Source organism: Schistocerca cancellata, chromosome 2 (genome assembly GCF_023864275.1).
Source record: "Schistocerca cancellata isolate TAMUIC-IGC-003103 chromosome 2, iqSchCanc2.1, whole genome shotgun sequence".
Classification (NCBI taxonomy): Eukaryota; Metazoa; Arthropoda; class Insecta; order Orthoptera; family Acrididae; genus Schistocerca; species Schistocerca cancellata.
This window is the reverse complement of record NC_064627.1, coordinates 375,752,571-375,772,784: the sequence shown is the minus strand read 5'-3', so window position 1 is coordinate 375,772,784 and position 20,214 is coordinate 375,752,571.

The window sequence follows — 20,214 nt, the reverse complement described above, 5'->3', positions numbered from 1 at the left end:
AGTTTACATCACAACCTGTCTTCTGGTGTGGCTCTTCTAGTGTGACTCTTTGTGTTTTTATTTATTGTGATTTCATTCCCCTGTCCCATACGGGCAGGGGAGGGCTGCCAGCAGCACAACCTGCCTCTCTTCAGCCGAGTGACAAGACAATTAATACATATAAGGCGATAAAAAAGGGGGACATAAAACAGAGTAAGGGGAGATAATGGAGGTAAAAGAACACTGACATAGAGACGTTCATGGGGGGGACAATTAAACAGTCGACATAAAGTTCATAAATGCAGTTGGCGATTCTTAAAATACGAAGAAGACACTGAAGGCACATGCACAGGTTAAAAGTCGGCCACAATATAAAAACACTGTAGACAGCACACTTTGTACCCACTTGGAGCACACACAACGAAGAATAAAACTGCCAGTTGGGACGTGCGAGGGAGAGGCCGGAGAGGATGGAAAAGGAGGGGAGAGCAAGGTGCAGCAGGGGAGGGGTCAGGAAGAAAAGAGGAGGGGTGTCATCAAGTACACCAAGAGGACGGAGTCTGGTGGGGCGGGAGATGAAGAGGGAAGACAAGGCAGGAGGGAGTGCAGAGACACTGAAGGGGAGCACAAGAGAGGCAGGGGGTGTAGGAGGGGAAAGCCGCTAAGGAGAAGGGAGGGGGAGGAGAGGGAGGCCTGAGGAGGAGGCAGGAGGAAGATGGGGTTAGAGTTGGTAAGAAGGGTATGTGACTCTTCTAGTGCGGCTCTATTTGTGCGGCCGAGGCTCGCTAAAGCGGCGCTTATATTCTCATCAGATGGAGGCCACTCCTGCAGTGGTGCGGTCCTAGTCAGCGTACTATTGGCTGACGTCGTCTCATAGCCTTCTCTGCGGTTACGTTCCACGCCCACATGCTTGATGTTACGCCAGAGCACTAACAGGGTGGCAGTGCTAGCAATAGAAGCAACGGTACCCGCCTCTTAACAGCTGAAACTGAGTAAAAATGTTTTTTGAAAACCTGGGAATGCGTTTCGTCTGCCACCCATAAGGTCATTTATCAGTGAGCTCCGTATTTGTGCACCATCCGAGTTTGTAGGAGAACGAATCTAAGGGCTAGAGATACAGAACATACTGAAGAGATGACACTGTGATTAAGGCACAGGAGGATCGAACAGCTCCTGGCAAATATTTGGATAACGTGATTATTGTGGCCTTTGATATTGGACTACTGCACTGCTGACACATCTGAAACTGTATGGCATTTCCATATCTTGTCATTGTCAAGTAGGTATACAGTTTCATTCTTCTGTGTTTTAATGTGGAAATTCCAACATCTGTTTCGGGAAATATGGCACCATAAGTACTCCATGTATTACGACATTGTTCCATGAAAATGTTTAGCATTTTGCCTAAGAATATCTTATTTATAGATTTATGAATCTGTTGGTAGTAATATTTTCTTCAGCTACTTGTTTTTCTTTAGTTTCGCTAACTTTCAAACATCGACTCTCAGTAGGAGCAGAGTTTCACAGATAAATGAACTTCTTAAGAAAGAAACGCAACTGAACTTCTGTGATGAAGTTCTGTAAACAGATAGTTTGAATAAATAATGGAGACCTTATTCGAAAAGAAATGCTGACTAACTGAGATGGATTTTACGAGTATTCATTCACTTCGACCATAAAGTACCAGTACCACATCACTGTGAATAATGGGAAGACATCGCGATGTGAAAATGTAACGCTAAAAAGAAAATTTAAAAAAAAAGAAACAGAATAAGTATCAGGCTTATTACGTTTGCGTGCAATGTGCACAGCGACCATTAAAAAAATCATTCTATTCTTCAACGTAAGTCAGAGTCAGATTATAGCGCAGAGGACGGAAGGAAACGGAAGGATGATGAGAATTAAACGATCTGTCGACATTGTGATCGTTAGAGACGAAACACAAGCTCGAGCTACGGAAGGACTGGGAAGGAAATAAGCTCTGACCCTTTCCAAGAAAAGATACAGGTATTTGCCTGGAGTGATTTAGGGAAATCAGATAGTCTGCAATAGCCTACATCTTAATAGCTAGACGGGGAACTGAAACATAGTCTTAGCGAATGCGAGCGCGTTGTGCTAGCCACAGCATCACCTAGCCCGGTAAGATGTATAATAACCTACTACAACACATTTCAGCGCTCTGTGTTGTCAATTACGTGTAAGAAAAATATTAGAGGGATAAACACACTTTGTGCTACTGGAACTGAAGAGGTTAATTCAGAGCATTTCACAAATCATATCGGCGTTATATAAGTTTTAGAAGACTTGATAGTCAAATGTTTTGCGGAAATGTTCGACGGCGTGTGGAAAAATAATACCTCCTAATTTTTTATTCTTTTCTCATGATCGGTTGACGCATTTATGTCATTTATGTTACTTGGTCCACCCTCTCGCTTTCCTGACAGAACTCCCAACCATCCGCCGCTAGAGAGCTCCAAATTGTAACGTGTAACATGGCGGTGTGTAGCTACATCGGTGCATGAGAAACAGCGTTCAGTAATCGAGATTCTAACCCCAGAAAACATGCCTCCAATTGAAATCCATAGAAGAGTGAAAGGAATGTACAATGATGATTGTATCGACACCACTAACGTGCGACATTGAGTTTTTCGTGCTCGTAATGAATGAAACGATGGTACTAACCTCAACGTTTGTGACAGAGCTCGGAGTGAACAACAACGCACGGAAAACGAAGAGACTCGTCGGAATCGGGCTGATGAACTCATCGGAAAGCGTAGATACAGCTCTCTGGTAGGTATGACACATCACCAGAGCGTGTACAGGCCATAACTGCAGAATTACAGTACAGGAAACTGTGCGCGCGGTGGGTGCCTCGAATGCTCACTCCTAACATGAAACAGAGGAGACTGGAAATCTGTCAACAACTCCTTAACAATTCTGTGACAGGTGATGGAAGCTGGGTTCACCATTTTAATCTCGAAAACAAGAAATCATAATGGAATTCTGCTACAAATGATCATCGACGCCAAAAAAAGTTCAATACCGACATCTATAGGAGAATTCAACCTCACAGTATTCTGGTTAAAAAAATGACTCTAAGCACTATGGGGCTTAACATCTGACGTCATCAGTCCCCTAGACGTAGAACTACGTAAACCTAACTAACCTAAGGACATCACACACATCCATGCCCGTGGCGGGATTCGAACCTGCGGTCGTAGCAGTCGCGTCGTTCCGAACTGATGCGCCTAGAACCGCTCGGCCACAGCAGCCGTCCAGTATTCTGGAATGTTCAAGGTGTGATGCGTTTGGGCTTCATGTCTAACGGCACCGTCATAAATTCTGCAAGCTACTGGGAGACCTTCAGGAAACTGAATGTAATAATTGCAAGAGTCCGTCAACACATGGAGCATGCTCTCTTTCAGAATGCTAATGTCAGACTACACACGCGCGCTGTGAAATCCGCAACAATCCGACTAGTGTCTTCGTCCTCTGTCATCGATCAGCCTCCATAGAGTCCGAAATTGGCCCCAGCCAAGTTTCATCCGTTACCTAAACGTGAAGAACACGTTACACGACTTCACTTTGATGGTGATGAGATGTTACAAGTGGAGGTGAAGTAACTGGTACATTTCCGGACATGGGTCCGTGACCACACTTTATCCCCAAGTTCCATATACAACCCCTGGAAGTCTGTAAAAAAATTATAAAATACCCTGTATATGATCAAGCTTTCTTCTCAAGAACTATTGATGATTCAGTTAGAGATTGTAGAATTTTAGTTCAAGTGGAGTAACAAGCTTTCTTAAAATTTATGAATCCCTTGCAAAAATGCTATTCATACTCTCTGTTCCTTTCCATAATTTCGCTGACGACGTGGCAGTGATTTTCTGTGCTATGACTTCTTGTAGCTTTTTCCTCTTCCTGATTTAGATCCAGTGTTTTCTCTACGTGGAGGGTGGTAAATTTAGAGAACACTTCGCACCATATGGGACGATGTTGATACGTTTTTGTTATCTTCCTTGCTCTGAAACTGAATAGTTACAGCATTTTTCCAAATTTGGGAACCTGTCCTCCTCTGCTCTCATTCTGTAAATAATTAGAGACGTTTACAATTTATCACTTCACTTCCACATTAATTATATAACACACTAAACTATGGTAAGCATTGCCCATTGTATTACTTTCTGTATATCAAATTAAAATGAGTTAGAAAACTATAATGATACGGTTCATTCGCTATAGGCAAAATTTATTGTTGCCTGCGTCTAACAAAGTGAAAAAGTCATCTGTTCATGCTAATAAGTATTTTGTCATCATACAACTGAGACGATTCAGTACAGAATGAATAATTCAAGAGTTCTTCTGTTTACAGTTTCAAAACAAGTTAATCTGACGGGATGTAATACCAAATCAGTGTCTGTAATCTTGGCATATGATATTGAACGCACCGAGATCTTTCACTGAATCTGAAGTCAAACTATGTTTTCTCCAGTTATACTACAGGAGATGTAGTCAGTTATTAGTGAAGATACCAGTTACGTACAACGTTCAGTTATACATGCAGCTTACCAATTAAGGGTACCACATTTTACCAGACGTAAACGAAGTATTTAGTACATAGTCAAACGTGAAGATGTTACAGTATGGATTCTTCGTTTATAGTCTAATTACCAGCTAGAGAAGTTTCATTCACTGTTGAATAATCTCCCTAACCATTGACGGCATAAATCTTAGTTATAAATGCCTTGAAGGTGTGACCCTTAACGACGGCCACTTTAAAAATAGGCATGTGAAAGCGGGTTTTAACCCAGTTCTTTGGAGAAGGCTAACGGGTTCCCTGCCGTCAGTGCAGATGAAAGCACATTCACGGTTGCACCTTCACCAGAGGTGGAATGGTGTTAATATCAGATTAATATTTATCACTTCTGGGCAGTCGTGCGGAAGAGGTGAATTACAAATGAGCATAGACTTTCCAAATGTAAATGATTCCGACATGTGTAACAGTCATTTCAACATTAACCTAAGTGAAAACTGACCTTGAAAATAGCTAACACGTGTGTAAGATAGTCTCTGGGGTACTAGTGTGAAGGAATATAAAGGAAACCAATATGTTATGTAAAAGTGAAGCTTACGTAATTATTCCGTTCATAGAACGCTGGAAAGTGTTAAAGCTAATATTTTCGCAATTCTTTCTCAGTTCCTACTTTAACTACACTCCTGGAAATTGAAATAAGAACACCGTGAATTCATTGTCCCAGGAAGGGGAAACTTTATTGACACATTCCTGGGGTCAGATACATCACATGATCACACTGACAGAACCACAGGCACATAGACACAGGCAACAGAGCATGCATAATGTCGGCACTAGTACAGTGTATATCCACCTTTCGCAGCAATGCAGGCTGCTATTTTCCCATGGAGACGATCATAGAGATGCTGGATGTAGTCCTGTGGAACGGCTTGCCATGCCATTTCCACCTGGCGCCTCAGTTGGACCAGCGTTCGTGCTGGACGTGCAGACCGCGTGAGACGACGCTTCATCCAGTCCCAAACATGCTCAATGGGGGACAGATCCGGAAATCTTGCTGGCCAGGGTAGTTGACTTACACCTTCTAGAGCACGTTGGGTGGCACGAGATACACGCGGACGTGCATTGTCCTGTTCGAACAGCAAGTTCCCTTGCCGGTCTAGGAATGGTAGAACGATGGGTTCGATGACGGTTTGGATGTACCGTGCACTATTCAGTGTCCCCTCGACGATCACCAGTGGTGTACGGCCAGTGTAGGAGATCGCTCCCCACACCATGATGCCGGGTGTTGGCCCTGTGTGCCTCAGTCGTATGCAGTCCTGATTGTGGCGCTCACCTGCACGGCGCCAAACACGCATACGACCATCATTGGCACCAAGGCAGAAGCGACTCTCATCGCTGAAGACGACACGTCTCCATTCGTCCCTCCATTCACGCCTGTCGCGACACCACTGGAGGCGGGCTGCACGATGTTGGGGCGTGAGCGGAAGACGGCCTAACGGTGTGTGGGACCGTAGCCCAGCTTCATGGAGACGGTTGCGAATGGTCCTCGCCGATACCCCAGGAGCAACAGTGTCCCTAATTTGCTGGGAAGTGGCGGTGCGGTCCCCTACGGCACTGCATAGGATCCTACGGTCTTGGCGTGCATCCGTGCGTCGCTGCGGTCCGGGCACGTGCACCTTCCGCCGACCACTGGCGACAACATCGATGTACTGTGGAGACCTCACGCCCCACGGGTTGAGCAATTCGGCGGTACGTCCACCCGGCCTCCCTCCCGCATGCCCACTATACGCCCTCGCTCAAAGTCCGTCAACTGCACATACGGTTCACGTCCACGCTGTCGCGGCATGCTACCAGTGTTAAAGCGTGCGATGGAGCTCCGTATGCCACGGCAAACTGGCTGACACTGACGGCGGCGGTGCACAAATGCTGCGCAGCTAGCGCCATTCGACGGCCAACACCGCGGTTCCTGGTGTGTCCGCTGTGCCGTGCGTGTGATCATTGCTTGTACAGCCCTCTCGCAGTGTCCGGAGCAAGTATGGTGGGTCTGACACACCGGTGTCAATGTGTTCATTTTTCCATTTCCAGGAGTGTATGTCTGTTAATACGAAAAGTTCTCGGGTTTATAGTCAGTTGGCAGTGATAAAAAACCGCGCGAATTCGAAGACTGTCGTACTCAGTACCTACCTCACTATAAAATAAGGAGACTCTTCCAAACGTCGTAGTATTTTGACGCTGCAAGCCTGTTCGAAACCCGAGACTTTTACATCAACAGTATACGCCGGGAAAATCTGCTTTCACACATATATTTTTCATTTTGGTAAGAATCAATCTGTGTTTCACTACTGATTGTTTATTTAGCTATTAACCAAACAATTTTCACCCATCCGTCTGTTATCTATTAGTATATATTACCGCTAACACTTGAAACAGTGCTATGCTATGCCCATAAACAAGCAACGTTCTCCAGGTAAGAAAAGAAAAACTGTACCATGTTCTGTAATTGTTTCCCTCTCTGCCGTCTCCCGCCGGGTTTCCCAAGCCTTCAACCACCAAATTTAACAGAACGCGAAAAAGGAGACGGGGACTGGGGTTGTGATAACTAGGATTCGATAGTCCGTTATCACAAGGTAATTAGAGACTACATCGGTTAGGATTAATATGGGCTTCTGTGTATTTTCCAATGAAATCATTCCAACATTCGCTGTAATTTATTTAGGAAAACTATGAGAAAGATCAAGTGGCCGGAATGGGATCTCGAATTCGACGACATTGCCTGAACCAATACGTCATCTAGAGAGTTTAGAGCATAAATACTATCAGTGAAAGCTACTTAACACTCTGTTGCCAGAGGTCATATAAAAACAATACGTACTCTTTTTCCGCATGTGAGGGGTTAGCAATTTCCTTCAGAACATGTGAGATTCATAATACCAGGTGTTGAATTTTGAGTTTCCTTTACCCATACTAATCTCATCCCTCTCTCTTATATGAGATGTGTCTTAAAGCACAATGACGAATTCGTCCACTATTCTCATAAAGGACTGGGGAAAAAAAAGTTGTTGTTGTTGTGGTCTTCAGTCCTGAGACTGGTTTGATGCAGCTCTCCATGCTACTCTATCCTGTGCAAGCTTCTTCATCTCCCAGTACCTACTGCAACCTACATCCTTCTGAATCTGCTTAGGGTATTCATCTCTTGGTCTCCCTCTACGATTTTTACCCTCCACGCTGCCCTCCAATACTAAATTGGTGATCCCTTGATGCCTCAGAACGTGTCCTACCAACCGACCCCTTCTTCTGGTCAAGTTGTGCCACAAACTTCTCTTCTCCCCAATCCTATTCAATACTTCCTCATTAGTTATGTGATCTACCCATCTTATCTTCAGCATTCTTCTGTAGCACCACATTTCGAAAGCTTCTATTCTCTTCTTGTCCAAACTATTTATCGTCCATGTTTCACTTCCATACATGGCTACACTCCATACAAATACTTCCAGAAATGACTTCCTGACACTTAAATCTATACTCGATGTTAACAAATTTCTCTTCTTCAGAAACGCTTTCCTTGTCATTGCCCGTCTACATTTTATATCCTCTCTACTTCGACCATCATCAGTTATTTTGCTCCCCAAACAGCAAAACTCCATCACTACTCTAAGTGTCTCATTTCATAATCTAATTCCCTCAGCATCACCCGACTTAATTCGACTACATTCCATTATCCTTGTTTTGCTTTTGTTGATGTTCATCTTATATCCTCCTTTCAAGACACTGTCCATTCCATTCAACTGCTCTTCCAAGTCCTTTCCTGTCTCTGACAGAATTACAATGTCATCGGCGAACCTCAAACTTTTTATTTCTTCTCCATGGATTTTAATACCTACTCCGAATTTTTCTTTTGTTTCCTTTACTGCTTGCTCAATATACAGATTGAATAACATCGGGGAGAGGCTACAACCCTGTCTTACTCCCTTCCCAACCACTGCTTCCCTTTCATGTCCCTCGACTCTAATAACTGCCATCTGGTTTCTGTACAAATTGTAAATAGCCTTTCGCTCCCTGTATTTTACCCCTGCCACATTTACAATTTGAAAGAGAGTATTCCAGTCAACGTTGTCAAATGCTTTCTCTAAGTCTACAAATGCTTGAAACGTAGGTTTGCCTTTCCTTAATCTTTCGTATAAGATAAGTCGTAAGGTCAGTATTGCCTCACGTGTTCCAGTGTTTCTACAGAATCCAAACTGATCTTCCCCGGGGTTCGCTTCTACTAGTTTTTCCATTCGTCTGTAAAGAATTCTTGTTAGTATTTTGCAGCTGTGGCTTATTAAACTGATTGTTCGGTAATTTTCACATCTGTCAGCACCTGCTTTCTTTGGGATTGGAATTATTATATTCTTCTTGAAGTCTGAGTGTATTTCGCCTGTTTCATACATCTTGCTCACCAGATGGTAGAGTTTTGACAGGACTGGTTCTTCCAAGGCCGTCAGTAGTTCCAATGGAATGTTGTGTGTTCTGGGGGCCTTGTTCCGACTCAGGTCTTTCAGTGCTCTGTCAAACTCTTTATATCTTTATATCAAAGTACATAAAACGTAAAACCTGATAGTAGAAGGCTTTCGAGAACACTTAAGTACATGATGCATAAAGTGCCATAACACATTAACAATGCGGTGGAAATAAATGAAAGTGCAGTAACATGTTGCAGGAAGTCTCCTGGTCGTACACAAAAAGCTAGACGTCAAATGGCTCGAGGTTTGCGTGACTGTAACACCAAATCAGGCTGCAGTTCAGCGGAAAAAAGACATCCTTTGTCATTCAGCGAGTAGTTAGGATGCACTGTGCTGGTGTTCTTCATTACAACTTGGCCCGGACACATTAGGATGGCTTCATAAGGGGAAGAATCATCGGAATGATGAAAAAAGGACGAGGTGTGACGAGTGTAGCCCAGGAGTTTGGTACTGCTCACAAACTTGTTTGACGTGCATGTGGAGCGTTCCGAACCAAAGACTCTGTTGACCCAAAGAGAGGAGGTGGTCAACCACGGTCAACTACAACAGATGACCGCTACGTTATGCAACAGGGAAGAAGGGAAACGTTAAACAGTGGGTGCAACTGCAACCACATTTAGCAGGAATGTAAGGCAAGGAGTCTAACGCCCCATAGCGGCACAGCAACTGCGTATGTGCGACCTCTCTGCCGGACGACCAGTACGTTATGTCCCGTTGACACCCGCACATCGGCGGCAGACTTTATAATGGTGCCAAGATCATAGGGACTGGACCAATGAGGTGCGAGTTCGCGTACCCTTCTCGGATGAGAGCAGATTCAGTGTGAGTGGTTATTCTGGACGGACCCTCGTAAGGCGAGGGAGTTACGTTAATGCACCAAGGAGCATTGTCAGACATGGTCCAACTGTTATTCGGAGGGTATTGCAAAGGGACATCATCCTCTAGCATTACTTTTCCTCAACAGTAGTTGCAGATGCCAGTATTATTTTTCGAATTTTGGACAGGCCAATATTATATTAGTTGCTTTTCTGAAAAGTTTAGTATAATTTTATCCACAGTATGTTATATTTCAAGCTAAAATTTATGAAAAGGAATTACTTTGTAAAATATTTTGCTTTCTGTGTTGTAATAGATACGTACTAGTTCTGAACGTACAGTAAAAATAATTTGTTTAGAAAGATTTGAAGCTACGAATTATTTCCACAACTAAAATTCCTGTCATTAATTACGCAATCGTGTGCTGTTTACTATGCTTATTTCAGGATTCATTTATGATATAACAATAGAAATTAATAATGTAACAAAAACTAACAGAAATTCATTTCTTAAGATAAATTGTAAACCCTTTGGAATATTGTTATTTCCGCAGGGTATGGGAGTCACATGCATGCCTCTGATGCAGGTGCGAATAATGTAATTTCGGCTTTGTTAATGTGAAAACTCAAGATAGTGTATGATATTCTAAAGAGTGAGAAATTCAGTGGAGAATACGTTTACGTACAAAATTCTACAACAGCAATCTTCAAACTCGTTTAATTGAAACCTACCATGAGGACCTGATATATTTTTAGCTTCAAGAATCGGACCCGCAGACAAGAAGAACTGGAGTTGACAAGCTAAGCAAACTTGAAAGTTTACATTAATCTTTGCTCGTCTCAAATCTTCAGAAAAGACTTTGCTTATTAATTACTTGGACTGGGCATTGTTTAATGTGGACAATAGATAGAATAAGGAAGGACGGGGCGAATTACAGTAGGAATCACGTTGCATGACCTCCAAATCACTGAACACGGAACAATCAGTTGGCAACGTTACTGTGGCGCTGTACTCATTCCCCATGTGCGTCTTTTATTGGTGCATTCCAGCCCGATTTAACTTTTGTGGATGAGAATGCGCGACAACATCGAGCAGGCCAGGTGGAGGAGCTCTTAGAAAGGTTATTCGGCAAATGGATTGGCGTGCCCGTTTCCCCGCCTTGAATCCCACCGCGCACGTGTGAGATGCCCTGGAGAGAAGTACTGTAGCACGTCCACGTGCACCAACGACGACCCAGCAGTTGTCAACCGCGCTGTCGAGGAATGGAACGCCCTACCACAAGAACTCCTTACCAACCGCGGTGTCAGCATGGGGGCATGTCAGCATGGGGGCAAGGTGCAAATTATTGTTTCGGAATAAACGCGCGATTTCTTTTCGTCTCATTGCGTATTTCTTTCAGTTATCTTCTATACCATACCGTAGAAGTCATTTCTGTTCATGGTGCAAGTTCCATCGAGGTGTCTTACCTGGCATCGCATATCATGCGAAAGTTACTTTCTTCCTTCAATTTTGCACACGAGTATATAAAGCTCACCGCTCTTAGGGTTATTTTGAAGAAAGACGTATAGCGTTGACATTAAGAGATAATGAAATGCCCTTGTGCCGTCACCATTGCACAGATAAAATCGTACTCTGTTACGAATAAGCTATCAATCTAAGTATACAGTCTGCAAAATATGCACAAATAATGGGATTTTTTTGAAAATGTAAAATAGATGGAGTTCCTTCTCGTAGGAACAATTAATTGGAGGACTCCTCAAAACCTGTGATATTATGCTTATCTATTCTGTGTATTATCGAATGATTAGCTTTTTGCTACATAATTCATCAAATTTTCTTTGTAAATTTAGCGGCGAAATGTTTTATTATGGCTTTGGTAATAAATCATTGTAACTTTCTTCATAGACGGTGTGCACTTAGAGTCTTGGCGGAACACGTACTATTTAAACTGGTAACGGTTAACCTTTTCACTATATCCTTCTGTGAAATACTCAATATGTAAACGACTCGCCATAAGCTTTTTTACGGTATCATCAAATATTTTTTCTCTCCATGTGAAAGTATCAACTATAAGGTTTTTCAGCTCCAACGAACGAATGCCATGTGTTACAATAAGTACACGTTTATATTTCAATATGTAATAACTTTTCAGATTTCCTTGTGGCAGGCATACGTTGGATGATCGATAACGTGCCAGTTCGCTGGATACTGTAAAATATGTGTGAATTTTTCTGTTTGAATTTATAATAGTATTATTCTGAAGAACTTTTATACACATTCGTGTTACATATCAGAGAGCAAATTTTTAAGTTGATTTGGTGTAGACCTGTTGAGCTACAATGTCTCCAGTTTGGTAATTACTTCAATGTGTGGATAGCATATTTGTGTGTGTGTGTGTGTGTGTGTGTGTGTGTGTGTGAGTGCTGTGCGCGTATGTGTTTGTGAGTATATAATCATATTATGACTTTATATGTTTTAGTTACTGTTACGTTAAATGACGGGATGAGAATTTGTTTTAATTCCTGGCTAAATCTTAAACCTACAAAGGCTTCGTACTAAAATAGCAATAAAAAGACCAACTACATCCACGCCCTACATTTACATGTAGAAAAAAATTATATAGAGTCATTAAGGACTGCTGCTCAATTTCTTCCTTCGTTCCTCTACCGTGCACCAAATAAATACTCGGCTGCTGCAACTACATATGACTACCACTGGAACGTTTCAGGTTTCGAGTCACGGTCTAGCACACAGTTTTAACGTGCTAGGAAGTTTCATACCCACTATCTGACGATGTCAGAATACTTGTTCCCTCAGAAGCTCCGTCCGTAAATTAAGTTCTCTAGAAACAAACCACGATTAAATAAATGTCGTCTGAGACGTTGCAGCTGTACTTTGCTCGGTTATGTCCCTTGACTATATCATCTGTAATGAGAAATACTTACAGTAGAATCCTCGATTAACACTACACCAGTACATGCTTGTAGCGTTACGCTGTCATCACACTCCACTGAATCGGAGACGTTAATGGATCGCCGTTCCCACAGAGAGACCGGGCAGAGGTGACGTCACGTAATCGACGTCCAATCGGCGACGTGCCCCTTGTCGCCGCAGACATATAACTCCCGCCGTGATTAATGGCCAGCACTCCACGACGCGCCATTAGGCCCGTGTGGGGCGTCGTCCCCCAGGAACTATCAGGGCCACTTCTGTACCCGGAGAGCACGTCTGACGTAATCACGACATCTGTCTTTCAGCAATTCCAATTCTTAGCTTAACTCACCTATAAAAATGAGCTTTTATTTTCATTCTCTAGTTAGAAGTATACAAAGAAATCAAAACAGTAAACGAATAATAAGGTTTCGTAAATATAAAAACACGTGGTGAACTTGTCTCTTCATGTGGCCAGCTGCTCCTAACCTTCTAGGAATTCGAGGTGGCGTCAATGATATCCATGGCTCCTGCTGTTTCTTCTTTCATTTCTTCATTGGGTTGTATCCGACGCTGTCAATGGCATTACGAGTTCTCCCAACATCCACTGTAGCTTCACTAATTGGATCGTTTTCAAACATCCCTATACACCGTAACCGGAATTGCCAGCTCACAAGTAAGATCAGGGACGTATAATACCGGAAAATCACAAGCCATAGACACATCGATATATTGGAGCATCGTTTTACTGCTTCAGTGAAAGCATCGACTGAATCAGGTGCCGGTTTCAGTCTGCAGTCTGCAGTAGCTCTCTGAAAGTTTGTCAGGTTTTCTGAAGTTGAACCTCCTTCGAAAAAAGGTTTGACATGTTGCTGGTTTTAAATGGGATTGAAGCATTTTGATGGAATTACAGTATATGTTACGACAGGTAAATATGAAATGATTCCAGCTTTGTTCCCATCCACCACTGGTAAGTGATGGACGTCGCTTCAGGTCAAACAAAGAATGGATATTTTTTATTGAAGGCTGATGTCGGTGTACATTACATCATTATTTACTTCACTTTCAGCCAAATAATTATGACTATTACGAGTAGGATGCTTTTAGGCTGGTTACTTTCTCCAAGTACACAAGGCACAAGTCAGCCTTTAATGTCATTTTCCATGGAGAGCAGATCAGGTAAAGAAGTGTGGATACACGGACGCAAAACGGGAAGTCTACACTTACAGTCGTAGTACACTACATGGTTCAGTTGTGACCACAGAGAAAACATCGGGTAGTAAATTATGCGACGTGTCTTTGGGGAGACTTTTATACACAGAGAAAAAAATAACACACTGGACCACAGTATCTACGCCTATATACCTAACACCCTATATAAGGCTGAGCTGGTTCCTTCAACTCATACTGGGAGTGCTGTGCTATTTGCACCATTAAGCTCAAATCTCTATTTGGTTTTGCGACAAAGTCGCCAATCATTATTTGTGAATCTTGAGTTTGAAAGCTAGCAGAAATTTTGACATCGATGTCAACACTTTGTGGTTTATATCTATCTGATTGTGCCGCCTTTGGTTTCCACAGTTGAATATCTTGCACCATAGTGAAATCTATTGATAAGACCTATAAATTCGATCCTAAGATCGTGTCACTTCATTTTTGAGGGGAGGGGGGCGGGCGTGTGGGTGTCTTTCAGTATCCACTTCGTACTAGGCCCAGACATGTCACACATGTGTGTGCCTTACAGATAATGTATCGCATTTTTCCTACCTGCACATACATTGTAGCATTCCCCCTTTTCGTTGTGAAATATCTGCTATATTCTTTGAGGTCATCGACAACTGTGTTTCTGCTGTGAAAGCATTGCTCGGACTTTCCACCGTTTGTCAAAGAACGTCAGATTGAGATGTCTACTGTGATTTTCATGTAGACTGTAGTGTTCGAAGGGGCATGTTTCGCGTTCCCCAAAAATGTGTGTAATCATGATTGATGAACCATATTTGCACAGGTGAGCATTTCCCCATTATTGTTTCGTTCCTACTTTGTGATAATAGCATTTTTTCTTAAAATATGCGCTAACTTCAAAATTTATTTGACCTGCTGATGAATCCTTGTCCTCTACAAGGCCTGCACCAAATCGATAAATCTGAATATTACTAGTGACATTTGCCTATACTGAAAAGTTCAATTAATGTCCATTCTCACATCCAGCAACTCTCAAGGATCTAAAACACTTTCTTTTCCCAGGATAAAATAAAATCACGATGAATACTAGTCAGGGTTTATATGCACGAATCTCCTGAAAGATGCAGGCTAATTGCAAATAGTGGCCTAATTCGAAGGAAAATAGGTGTTGGTTTTATTTTGTCTACTAGTAAATCCGTCAATTCTCCGCAGTTGCTTAATATGTCTGGAAATGTGATATACCTCCAAATCTTCTTCTCTCTCCTCTCTCTGTACATATTCTGTTCCTCCTCAACTTTGTCCGTTTACTCCGCCTTCTCTCCGTTCATCACTTCCTCCTCCCTCTCCCTTTGTCGATCTTCTCCTTTATCCTATCTCCTTTCTCTCTCTCTCTCTCTCTCTCTCTCTCTCTCTCGTTCTCTCCACACTTCTAGTATACATCTCCTTCTTCCCCAATTATATGACCATTTCACCCCCATCCCCCAAACTTTTCCTCTTTCCATCTCCTCTTTCCTCCTCTGTCTGACTGAAAGTCTTGTCTGTTGTTGCAGAAAATTCAGATTCATAGAACTGCTCTAATTACAAGGCGATAAGACACAAATACAACTTTTTTTTTGTGAACTGCGAGGAACAAACGAAAACAGCGCATTGTAGTGTACGTAAATTTTGATACAAATTTGTACGATGAGGAAGAGTATACAAGGTGAGTCACCGAACGTTACTGCTGGATATATTCCGTAAACCACATCAAATACTGACGAACCGATTCCACAGACCGAACGTGAGGAGAGAGGCTAGTGTAATTGTTTAATACATACCATACAAAAATGCACGGAAGTATGTTTTTTAACACAAACCTACGTTTTTTTAAAAATGGAACCATGTTAGTTTTGTTAGCACATTTGAACATATAAACAAATACGTAATCAGGGCCGTTTGTTGCATTGTAAAATGTTAATTACTTCCGGAGATATTGTAACCTAAAGTTGACGCTTGAAACCTCCGACGTTCAGTTGCGTGTTGTAACAAACACGGCCCACGGTCGGCGAGTAGCATCTGCAGGGACATGTTTACGACGATGACCGTGTTTACGAGTGTGGCTGCAGTGCACTTGTGGTTTGGTCTAGCTGTCGCAGTGTCCGCATGTAGCGCTTGCTGTTATTGTTATTCTGCATTCGTCTCCGCACGCAGACCAACTGTAGTACACCGTGTTACCAGACGTCTGTGATAGTGTAGTGTTGTAGGAACTGTGACCATGGTGTATTCGAACTCTGATAAGGCGGAGATGATACTCATCTATTGCGAGTGTCGACGAAATGCAGCTGAAGCCTGCAGGGTGTATGCAGAACGGTACCCGGACAGAGAGCATCCAACGGGCCGCACATTGCAAAACATCTACCGCCAACTGTATGCAACAGGTATGGTCGTAGCACGCAAACCGGTCCGTAACAGGCCCGTCACAGGAAAAGCGGGTGCAGTTGGTGTGTTAGCTGCTGTTGCCATGAACCCACACCTGAGTACACCGGACATTGCGAGAGCCGGTGGACTGAGTCAAAGTAGTGTCATACGCATACTGCATCGTCAACGCTTTCACCCGTTTCATGTGTCGCTACATCAGCAATTACATGGTGATGACTTTAATCATCGAGTGCAATTCTGTCAATGGGCATTAACATAGAATGCGTTGCAGTTCTACCTGTTTACCGATGAAGCGGGTTTCACAAACCATGGGGCAGTGAATCTATGCAACATACATTACTGGTCCGTGGACAATCCTCGCTGGCTCAGACAGGTAGAGCGACAGCGACCGTGGACTGTAAATGTGTGGTGTGGAATGTGTGGAATCATTGGCGACCACCTCATTGGTCCTCACTTCATTGCAGGGGCCCAAACAGCTGCAACATACATCGCGTTTCTACAGAATGATCTGCCAACGTTGCTCGAAAATGTCCCACTGGAAACGCGTCGACGTATGTGGTATCAGTATGATGGTGCACCTGCACATTCCGCAATTAACACTAGGCTCACCCTTGACAGGATGTTCGACGGGCGTTTCATAGGATGTGGAGGACGCATAAATTGGCCAGCCCGTTCTCCTGATCTTACTCCTCTGGACTTCTTTCTGTGGGGCACGTTAAAGGAGAATGTGTACCGTGATGTGCCTACAACCCCAGAGGACTTGAAACAACGTATTGTGGCAGCCTGCGGCGACATTACACCAGATGTACTGCGGCGTGTACGACATTCATTACGCCAGAGATTGCAATTGTGTGCAGTAAATGATGGCCACCACATTGAACATCTATTGGCCTGACATGTCGGGACACACTCTATCCCACTCCGTAATTGAAAACGGAAACCACGTGTGTACGTGTACCTCACCCCTCATGGTAATGTACATGTGCGTCAGTGAAAAAGACCAATAAGAAGGTGTTAGCACATGGACGTAATGTGCTGTTCCAGTCTCTTCTGTACCTAAGGTCCATCACCGTTCCCTTTGGATCCTTGCGTAATTCGGTGCTCTCCGATACACACGACGAACAGCGGAGGAGTGGTACTCAAGCGTCAAATTTAGGTTACAATATCTCCGGATGTAATTAACATTTTACAATGCAACAAACGGCCCTGATTACGTATTTGTTTATATGTTCAGATGTGCTAACAAAACTAACGGGGTTCCATTTAAAAAAACGTAGGTTTGTGTTAAAAAACATACTTCCTCACGTTCGGTCTGTGCAATCGGTTCTTCAGTATTTGATGTGGTTTACGAAATATATCCAGCGGTAATGTTAGGTGACTCACCCTGTATATGGGAGAAGCAATTTATCTAATGGCTTAAGTGTCTAATGGCTATCGTAGTTGAAAATCACTGCAAAAAAGGAAACAAATCAGCACATTTTCGCAGCAGAACACATCATAGCATTTTCTTTCTCGTAGTCAATTGTAACAGAAAATCTGTATATTCTTGTTTAGAAAAAAAGGTAACTTACGTCTCTATGAATGTCTGTTGGAGTATTGCGTAAAACTTCGAAGTAAATCGATCAAGAAATTTTCCCAGATTTTTGCTAAAAAGTTTCCCTGTTATATGCAAATGTTTATTACAATAAAGAGTCAAAGTCTTAAATATATCAAAGCAGTTTTACACATTGATGGTAACAACGTTTCCCCTTCAATTAGTACATTTATATTTGTATATTACATACATTAAAAATACAATAGCATATGTCTGTCGGGATGTCCATTAGAGTACCATGTGCAAGAAATCGGTCAGAGTATTTGTCGAGAGTTTTGGTAACAACGTTAAACAAGCACTTGGCGATATAAATGGTTCACCAATGCATAAAATTTAATTCTTTAAATAAAAGTAAGTATAATTTCTGACATGAGGAGCTTGCGCTCTAAGGGAGGAACTACGTTTTGCAAAGCTCTAAACACATTCGTGGCAGATGTTATTTTTCCTCTGCTTTGTATTTATCGACATACAGCTCTCATTATGAGACATTCACTATGAAAGACTCTTCACTGTACAGAAGTATTGACCATTCATATATAAGTATTTTCCTTTGTCTAATTTGATCGGATGTGTGTTTAATCTTTCTAATAGCCAGAGATAAAATAGTCTTTGGAGCGGAAAAATACTGTATTCATATATTATTGATTTAGTTACTCCGTTCTCTGATCAGATAATAGATACAAAGTAAACTTTATTATAGGCAAAAAATCGTGTTTCAAACACGATACTTCAAGTACAGCGCTAAATACTGAGGTAGCTCCAACAACTCGTTGCTGCTAAATATAACTCTGCTTGGCTTCGGCTGTGTGAGTGTGACATCCTGCGAGTATCTGCTGCTTTGCATGGGCCCACGAGACCTTGTAGCCAGAATTACGAGTCCCATTAGCGCATATCATTAAGAAAAGTACACACTCGAACCTCCGGCCAGATTTCGAGGAGCAGCGGCATTATCTTTTTTTGGTTCGTTTCTTTGCAGAGTGCGGGCAATCCCTGAGTAAAGCCCTCGTTTAAGATAGGTCGCGGAATAAATTGGAGTGGTGAGCCCCTGCCCCTTCGGATACCGCCACTAATAATCTAGTGTTAACCGGCGGGAATTGCGGCAGCCTGTGCGATAGCTGGAGCGGTGTCTGGCACGATGCCAGCTCTGTGATCGGCCAGCAACACGAGGCGTGTATCGCACTGGACCACGGAGGCGGCCGGAACAGGGAATGTGTACTGTGCGGGCAAGACACTGTACCGATAATTTTTATTTAGATATGCTAATAATTCAGCGGTGAACAATCTCCAGTAGTGTCTTTGTTCCTGAAGTTATCCCGATGGCTAATTTAAGAAATGTCTTTTGGGTTTTCCAGATAAGAGATTATTAGGCTCGGTGCATTCAGAAATAGTAATTTCCACGACAAAAAAATTTTACAATCAAAATGTAATGGTTATGATATTAAGGTAAATTACAGAGTGTGGTAAGTTCAGTAACATGTTCAGTGTCTGCTTAACAAATCCTAAAAAAATGGAAATTTTCCGATCTCCAAAATTTTAGTGCAGACATGAGTAGGCCGGGGCTGAATGCTTAATTGTCTGACTTCTGGTAAAATAATGTCAGAGTCAAAAAATTAAATTATAAGGACGTTCTATATGGAGTAGGCAGTTTAGACCAAATGGAGAATGTTCTTACCATTAGACAATACATTAATGACCATCGGTATATTCCGCGATCCGTCAATTGTGTTTACCTGCGTGAATAACAGCGTCATTGTCAAGAAATTAGAATAATATGGTGCAACGGTAAATTCTGCGAAATCGTAGTAATCTACAAAGGTAGATGATGATCTGAATGACACAAGACCCGTAGCCTTCACTGACACAGAAGAGTATGAACAAATTAGAAAGTTCAAACAAAATCAAAATCAAATCAATACACAGTACAAAAGATAAATCCGGGAAGTACAAGATCAGCTGACACAGGTAATACAAGAATTACGTATTTCAGAAGACACTCGCGCTCCAATACGGGAAGAGGGACATAGAAATACGGAACAGCCACAAAATAATAACACAGGGCATTTCGGAAGTTATGAAAGAAATTGGCAATGTGCACCGAATTTTGAGATGGAACCGCCGACACGACATAACAATGACCGACATGCGACTCGCCGACATGATGATTTTGACTATAAGCTGTTCATTACTACACGTAAATTCAAAACATTTAAGAATTCTGCCAACGACATTCATCCACAAGCGTGGCTCCATCAATT